The sequence below is a fragment of the Meriones unguiculatus genome, assembly GCF_030254825.1.
Source record: "Meriones unguiculatus strain TT.TT164.6M chromosome 16 unlocalized genomic scaffold, Bangor_MerUng_6.1 Chr16_unordered_Scaffold_43, whole genome shotgun sequence".
Classification (NCBI taxonomy): domain Eukaryota; kingdom Metazoa; phylum Chordata; class Mammalia; order Rodentia; family Muridae; genus Meriones; species Meriones unguiculatus.
In genome coordinates, this window is record NW_026843701.1 from 2,501,321 (window position 1) to 2,510,364 (window position 9,044).

General features: G+C 40.5%; 1 pseudogene; it reads right to left on the bottom strand.

Annotated features, from left to right (window-relative positions):
* Nucleotides 1-3,257: 3,257 nt before the first annotated feature.
* LOC132651442 (RNA guanine-N7 methyltransferase activating subunit-like) lies at nucleotides 3,258-3,614 on the bottom strand (annotated as a pseudogene).
* Nucleotides 3,615-9,044: the final 5,430 nt, after the last annotated feature.

The following is a 9,044-nucleotide window of genomic DNA, read 5'->3' on the forward strand; positions in this document are numbered from 1 at the left end:
CAGAAACTATGAAAGCCAGAAGGGCCTGGACAGATATTATGAAGACTCTAAGAGAACACAGATGTCAGCCTAGGCTACTGTACCCAGCAAAACTCTCAGTCCTCATAGACAGAGAAAACAAGATATTCAATGACAAAAACAAATTTCAACAATACCTACACACAAATCCAGCGTTACAGAAGATACTAGAGGAAAAAATACAACCAAGAAAACTAACTACTTTCAAGAAATCATAGGAAATAAATAACCTCACTACAGCAAAACAAAAGTAGCCAAACACACTACCATGGCCAACATCAATATCAAAGGATCTAACAGCTACTGGTCATTAATCTCCCTCAACATCAATGGACTCAATTCTCCAATAAAAAGATACAGACTAACAGAGTGGATATGTAAACAAGACCAAACAATCTGTTGCATACAAGAAACACATTTAAATCACAAAGATAGACATTACCTGAGAGTAAAGGGCTGGAAGACGGTTTTCCAAGCAAATGGACCTAAGAAGCAAGCAGGAGTAGCCATCCTAATATCTAATAAAGTAGATTTCCAACCAAAATCAATCAAAAGAGATAGAGAAGGACATTCTATACACATCAAGGGAAAAATCCACCAGGAAGATATCACTATCCTGAACATCTATGCCCCAAATGCAAGGGCACCCACATTTGTAAATGAAACTTTAATAAAACTTAAACCACACATAGACCCCCACACATTAATAGTGGGAGATTGCAACAGCCCACTCTCAAAAAAGGACAGGTCAACAAAACAGAAATTAAACAAAGAAACAATAACTCTGACAAAGGTCATGAATCAAAATGGACCTCACAGACATCTAAAGAACCTTTCACCCAAACTCAAAAGAATTTACCTTCTTCTGAGCACGTCATGGAACCTTCTCCAAAATAGACCATATAGTTGGTCACAAAGCAATCGTAAACAGATACAAGAAGATTGAAATAATCCTTGTATCCTATCTGATCACCATGGACTAAAACGGGGCCTCAATGACAAAAAATAGCAAAAAGCCTACACAGACATGGAAACTGAACAACTTGCTTCTAAATGACAGCTGGATAAGAGAAGAAATAAAGAAAGAAATTAAAGACTTCCTAGAATTCAATGAAAATGAAGGCACAGTATACCCAAACTAATGGGACACAATGAAAGCAGTGCTAAGAGGAAAGTTCATAGCACTAAGTGCCTTCAAAAAGAAATTAGAAACATCTCATGCAAGCAATTTAATGGCTCACTTAAGAGCCCTAGAGGGGGGATACAAAGTAAATAAAGTGTAATTTAAAATATAATTAAATTAAAATTAAAAAAAGAATATTGCCTTTCAAAGAAAATAATGTTTGAAAATGACCCCTGTGACCCCATCTAGCTTAGACCTATACTAGATGTTTGTATGCTGCCCCAGTCTCTGAGAGTTCATATGTGCATTGGTCCTGCTGTGTCTGGAAGACACTGTTTCCTTGATGTCATCCATCTCCTCTGGCTCTTCAAATCTGTCTGCCTCTTCTTCCACAGAGATCCCTGAGCCCTCTGGGGAGGGTTTAATGACGACACCCCATTTAGGACTGAATTATCCAAGGTCTCTCACTCATTTTACTTTGTCTACATGTAAGTCTGTATATTAGTTCCCATTTACTGCAAGAAGAAGCTTCTCTGGTGAGGCATGAGCAAGAATCTGATCTATGGGTAGAAAAGAATATCATTGGGAGTCTTTCCATTGCTCTGTTCCTTTAGTAAAACTATACTATCTGGGTTTCTTTCCCCTAAGTCCATGGCCAATCTACTCTCAGGTTTTTGTCCACCTAAGCAGTCTGGCATGGGTTCCATCTCACGAAATGGGCCTTAAGTCCAGTTAGAATAAAATTGGTTAGTTCTAAATCATTCTAGATCACAAGTTTATAAGTGACTTGGTGGTTACTTTTTTCCTCTGATAAAATGCAGAGTATCTTTCACTACAATGAACAGTAGTCAGAAGATGTTATGGCTCTAGTTAGGCACCAGTACAATTCCTCCACATTTAACGAGATTATATGGTAAGGAAAGATGAAGGTAAGAGAGAGAACAATGGAAGATTTAGCCAGCACTAAAGGCCATTTGAGGGGTCCTGTAGAAACCTACTTTAGCAGACAATTCTTATCATGAAAAAATATAAATGTAATCACAAAATAACAACAGAAACAAAATCTCACCTAGACATCTTTCTTTTCCAAATGAAATATCCATTGCAAGGAATGGTTTACATCTAAATGAGTGGTTGGCCAGAGGGTCTCCATGGGAACCCACAAACAACTCTGGCTATTGGTTGCAATCCCAAAATTGGTGGCAGCTTCTGTTGCTTAGATGTCTTGCTTCTTGTTATTATAGCTTGAGGGGAGCTAAGGCCTTTGAGTATGTGGTAGGCTCATGTATGGTCTGGGGAGCACACAGGCCAGGCTGTATGTTAACAACCAATGACCTTTTAGAGCCAGTCTTGGCAAATTCACACAGTAAAGATCATATTGTAGGCTTGGGTGTTCTTAAACACCTTGATAAAGATTTTGGAGTAGCATGGACTTCTTTGCATGCCATCCACATGTTAATATCCTTATGCACACTCAGAAAACTAATGAGGAGTATGTTTTCAGTAGCATTTTTCTGGCCAGCATGATTTTCTAGATTTAAGAGGCTGGGAATGATGAAAAAATCCACAATTCAGGCACTGGATTAGAATCTCGATTATGCATCTTTTGAATTGTGTGTGACATTAGGCGAATTCCATAACTTCCCCAACTATCAATTTCCTGCGAAGAAATTTGCTTTGATTGCAAAGCTTCAATGGGTACCTCCAAATTCATGATTCAGATGAATGCTATTTTATATAATATTAAAAGATAATTCAGTGTTTTACTTTGTGAATAAGGAAACGTTGGTTAAGGATTTTTTTCCAGGTTAAAAACTTATATTTCTGTGACATACAAAGAACCGCTAGAGGCCAAATAAGGAAATCAGATCAAACTCAAACACTAAAGTTATAAAACAAAACTGTATTTAATATAATGTCAAACAATGTAATTCATGCTTAGTAGACTTATTCCCATCAATCATTATACCCCTAGTAAAATCATATTTTTCAAGTCTCCAGTTCTAAGCAATCAACAACTCATTCTTTGAAGTAGAATTAAAAGCTATTACCAAAAGAAGACCAATGTTTATCACATCAAAAACAATGGTCTTTTGTTAAATACTGCTGACATCTGTCAGTAGTAACTGTATGGAGGCTGCTGGTTGTGACCATACTGTTCTTCACTGTTGTTTATAGTAAGGCTCTTGTCTCTGCTGTGGGTAGTTCTTACCCCGTGATCATCCATTTCACTGATTCTATCACTGTCACTTGGTCATCTTTGTCTGTTATCTCTCCCTCTAAACTGTCTGTTAGCTTCCAGCAAGTTGCCTCTATTTCTTTGGTAACCACCAGCTCTACTATTCTACTCATCAACAATTGGAGGTGATTCAGGATGACGTTTCACGTATTCCTGTTACTCTTTGTCATCTTGTGTGAATCTGCTTGTGAACATCTCTTCAAAATTTGGAATAATTTCAGATGTTTCACTCATGTTGAAATTCTGTACAGTTTTTAAGATCCTTCCAAGGCACATACTGGGGAGACCCTGGGCGTCCACACAGCAGTACCCTACACAGCTCTCCTAGGTAACCACATGCTCAGCTTCTTAAGGACTGTTATAGTGTGGAAAATAAGTTGATTTTGTATAAATTCATGTCATGTTTCTGCCACTAGGTGTAGTCAGCGCATAGGCTGAGAGAAGCTTCAGAAACTCATAATAAAGAGTCCATAATAAAGAATCCAGGACCTTTGATATCCTTAAGGGTGGAGTTTTTCAGAGGGACCCTTTGGAAGGCTCCTCTCATGTTCCCTGTCTGATCCTACTCCTGATGTCTATCATGTTTACCCTTCTGAATGAGGTTTCAGCCTCTTCCCTAGGGTTCTCCTTGTTGTTTATCTCCTTCATTTGTACAGATTTTAGTATATTTATCCTATATTATGTGGCTAATATCCACTGTAAGTGTGTATATGCCATGTGTGTCTTTCTGCTTCTGGGTAACCTCACTCAGGATGATCATTTAAGTTCTGTCAATTTGACTGAAAATTTCATGATTTCCTTGTTTTTGATTGCTGAGTAGTATTCTGTTGTGTAAATGTAACACAATTTTTGAATCCATTCCTTGATTGAGGGACATCTAGGGTATTTCCAGAATCTGGCTATTTCAAGCAAAGCTGCTATGAACATAGTTGAGCAAATGTTCTCGTTGTATGGTTGAGAACCTTTCAAATATATGCCCAGGAGTGGTATGGCTGGATCTTGAGGTTGGACTAGTCCTAATTTTCTGAGATAGCACTAGATTGATTTTCAAACTCTTGTACAAGTTTACATTCCCACAAGCAATGCAGGAGGGCTCCCCTTTCTCTACACCTCTCAGCATGTGCCATACCTTGAGTTTTTTATCTTAGCCATTCTGATGTCTGTGAGGTGGAATCTCAGGCTTATTTTGAATTTCATTTCCCAGATGATTAAGGATGATAACAATTCTTTAAGTGTTTCTCTGCCATTTGATGCTGAGAATCATTGCCAAAATTTGGTCAGAGTGCAGGGAAACTTTTGGATAAAGGAAGAGATAGAAAGCCCTGGAGGGGACTGGAACTTCACAAGATGGCTAGCAGAGCTAAAATTTCTGATCCCAGGAAGGCCTGCAAAGAGCAATACTTCAACTAAGGACCATGCAAGGAGAGGAACTAGACCCCTTGCTCAGATGAAGCCCATAGGCTCTCACATTCCAAGTGATGTCTCTAGTAAGAAGAGCAGGGCCTGTCTCTGACATGAACTCAGTGGCTGGCTGATCACCTCTCCCTGGTGGGTGCTGCCTTCCCAGACCAGAGCTGAAGTTGACATAGTCAGTCTTGATGAGACCTGACTGGCTAAGGTCAGATAGAAGGGGAGGAGGTCCTCCCCTATCAGTGGACTAGGGCAGGGGTATAGGGGGAGAAAAGGGAGGGTAGTGGGATGGAAGAAGATGACAGATGGCTAGTACAGCTCAGATACAAAGTGATAAATTGAAATAATAATAATAATAAGAGTCCTTGACCATGGCATGCTGCATCATGAAGAGTAGCTGTGTCAGCTGGGTGACTGCAGATAGAGCTCAATAGGGGTGGTAGTGGTGGAGTCAAATAGTCATGAGAGCACTTGCAATCAAGCATGATGACCTAAACAAATGACCACCACCTACTCCCACCTCGATGTGTGAGCTTGTTTTCATGTGTAGAATCAATAATGGGGTAAATGAAGTCAGCCTGATGTCATAGCTTTAATATTCTGAAATACTGAGATTCTGGCATGCTGAAGCTGGCTCACTGCATGAAAGACAAAGGATTTCAAGACAGTTTGAGGGATAAACATACCAGCAGAGGAATGAGGACAATGAGTATTTTATTATTATTTTAATGATTTTACAAGTCTTGTTCTTCCCCAGGGAGACTGTGTTCCCTCATTGGAATGTGTTAGAACATTTGATGTCTGACCACAACAAGTCTGACCTTTTCTGCTTCAGGAACATTTTACCTTCATATTAAAACTGAAAAGACAGACTTGGACACAGTTTTATTTTTATTTATTTTTTACAATTTATTCCTTTTATATCCTGACTGTGGCCCCTTCCTTCATCTACTTCCAGTCTTATCCTCCTGTCCTCTCCCATCCCCATTTCCTTCCCCTAGTCCACTGAAAAAGGGAGTTCTCTTCCACTGCCATCTGACCCTAGCTTATCAAGTCTCATCAGAAATGCCTGGGTCCTTTTTCTCTAATGCCTTGCAAGGCCACATCACCAGGGGGAAGTGATCCAAGAGCATGAAACCGAGTTCCTGACAGAGGTAGCCCCTGCTCCCCTCACTCAAGAACTGACATGGAGACTGAAGTATCCATTGGTTGCATACGAGCAGGGTGTCTAGGTCCTCTCCATGATGGTCCTTGGTTCATGCCTCAGTCTATGCAGGCAACTTTGAGCCCAAATATTTTGGCTTCATTGGTTTCCAGGTCCAAAAAATCTCACCCTTATTCCACAAGACTCCCTGTGCTCTGCCTAAAGTTTTACTGAGTCTTCTCATATGCTTTGACCCCCTGTTGGAGGGAGCATTTCAGAGGACTTCTATGGTGGGCTGCACACCTGTTCCTCCTTTTCCATTCTTGTGTCTATCCTGTTTGCCATTGTAAAAGATGATTAAGTATCCTAACTAGGGTCCTTCTTGTTTTTTAGCTTCTTGAGGTCTGTAGATTTTAGTATGGTTATTTGTTGGTATAATGTTCTTGTGGAATGTATACAATTTACCTTTGTTTATTCAAATGCTGGTTTCTTTACCCCTCTGTATGTTTTCAATCAAGACATTGTGTTGTGATGCTTATTGTAAGTATCACATGTCTCAAGTTTGTATAAATATGCCACTATTTGTTCTCTGTATTGTCAATTAAACATCCAGCCAGTGTTGTGAAATGGACAGAATAGGGTAGGACATCCTGGTCTGGAGGGAAGAAGGAAGCGAGTGGGAGGATTTGGAGAGGAGAGATGGGCAGGAGAGTAACTGGAACCATGAGGAGAGGTGAAATGGACCTAAGAACCACAGTGGTCATTCAAGGAGGTTCAGTCCAAGTAGTATACTCTTCCTCATCTCTAGCCCCTGCCATTTTGCAAAGTCAGGAAGATCCTGTGCTTGGAATCTGGGTCTTCATCTGTGCTGGCTCCAGGCTGTTGCTTACTGCCTGGCCAAAACCACTGGGCAAGGACATGTTCTATTGCAGACCTCAGCCCTCTCTCACATGTTTCACCTCCCCCAGGACTCCAGTTCTACCTCTCTCCACAGCACATGCACAGATCCTCTCTCCCATCTTTCCTGCCTGTCTGTCACACTTTCCTTCTTTGTAGTGTTGTTCTGTTGGCCTGGGAAGCTTTGCCATCACCTAGTGTCCCCCAAAACGCTGGTCATGTCAGCCTGGGATGTCTCTAGAATTCTGTTTTTTGTCTCTAGAATTCTTATAGCTTGCCTGGTGTCATAGGTACCAGAAATGTACAGAGTAGCCCCACTCTGCCTAATAAATGCAGAAAACAATGAAGCTTACTCCTTATTCACTCATTATTTCTTCATCTTTGTGAGCAAAGAGGAAGTGAAGAGCATGGCTATTTTCCTCTTGGAAATTGAGCTACACATACATTTCCATGCCTTTGTCTCCAATGCTCTGCTAGGATTCCAGGGTCATGGTATCATATATTTTTATTAGATTCTGACTTTCCTCGTGAACTCTTATCCCATGCTCCAAGCAGGAATGAAATTTTTGTCCATTGGCTTTCTTCAAAAGATAATATTTTATTTCAGTTGATCACCTTATAAGGTGCCCACTCTTCTCTTAAAAGGTATCAGAAAAAATTTCAGTTTTGCTCTGTGGTCTGGTCTTTGATCATTTTCCCTAGGAAATGAAAAGTGCCAGATCATAGAGGAAGAGTATGCAGGCAGTCTTGAAATGGTTTGATAGTCTGGGGTCTCTTAGTAAAGGAGGAGGGCTTCCCCTTTCTGAGGAATAAGGGAGGGGGATAAGAAAAAGAGGAAGGTAGGATGGGACAATGAGGAGAAAAGGAAGAAAATTTTTACAGAATTTATTTTTTTTAGTTTTATTAATTACACTTTATTCACTTTGTATCCCCCCATGAGCCCCTCCCTCCTCTCCTCCTGATCCTACTTTTCCACCCCCTTCTTCAAGCATGCCCCTCCCCAAGTCCACTGATAGGGGAGGTACTATTCTCTTTCCTTCTGATTTAGTCTATTAGATCTCATCAGGAGTGGCTTCATTGTCATCTTCTGTGGCCTGGTAAGGATGTTCCCCCTTCAGGGGGAGGTGATCAAAGAGCAGGCCAATCAGATTATGTCAGAGGCAGTCCCTCTTCTCATTACTATGTAACCCACTTGGACACTAAACTGCCATGGGCTACATCTGTGCAGGGGTTCTAGGTTATCTCCATGCACGGTATTTGGTTGGAGTATGAGTCTCTGGGAAGACCCCTGTGTTCAAATTTCTGGTTCTGTTGCTCTCCTTGTGGAGTTCCTGTCCTCTCCAGATCTTACTATTTCCCAGTTCTTACATAAGATTCCATGAAAATTGCCCAATGGAATATTACTCAGCATTGAAAAATAAGGAAATCATGAAATTTGCAGGTAAATGGTGGGAACTGGAAAGGATCATCCTGAGTGAGCTGTCCCAGAAGCAGAAAGACACACATGGTATATACTCACTCATATAGATGTGTAATATAGGATAAACCTACTAAAATCTATACATCTAAAGACATTAATCAAGAGAGAGGACCCTGACTAAAATGTTCAATCCCCATCCCAAAAGGCAAAGAGGAAGGACATCAGAAGAAGAAGAAAACAGGAAACAACCTAGGAGCCTGACACAGAGGGCCTCTGAAAGGCTCTGCCCTGCAGACTATCATAGCAGATGCTGAGACTTATGGCCAACTGTTGGGCAATGTGCATGTAATTTTATTAAATGAATTAAAAATACAGAAAAAAAATCAGTTTTAAATTCACCTCTAGGTCTTGGGAGTTCAGGTGCTCAAATTGAGGTTGCTGTTCTCCCAATACCTTGGGGCTGTTGATTCTCTAGATCCTTGGTAAGAACAAAGGGAGATGAGGAAGCAAAACAGGTGAGTAGGTCACCTCTGAGATGATGATGTTTCCTATGTGTTTCAGTTTATACAAGATATGTGTAAGATTTATCCTGCTAGTGTTTCCTTCACTGTGCATGAGGTTCTGACTTGATCTATGGAAGATTGGTGGATCACAGAGATAACTGTAACAATTTAATGTTCTATGTGAGAGATAGGGCTTAAGGTGGGGGAGGATGAAGATATTGAGGAGAGTATTTGCTTGTACAACTCAGATAAGCCAGTAAAAAGTAAAATGTATCCATAATAGAACAAGG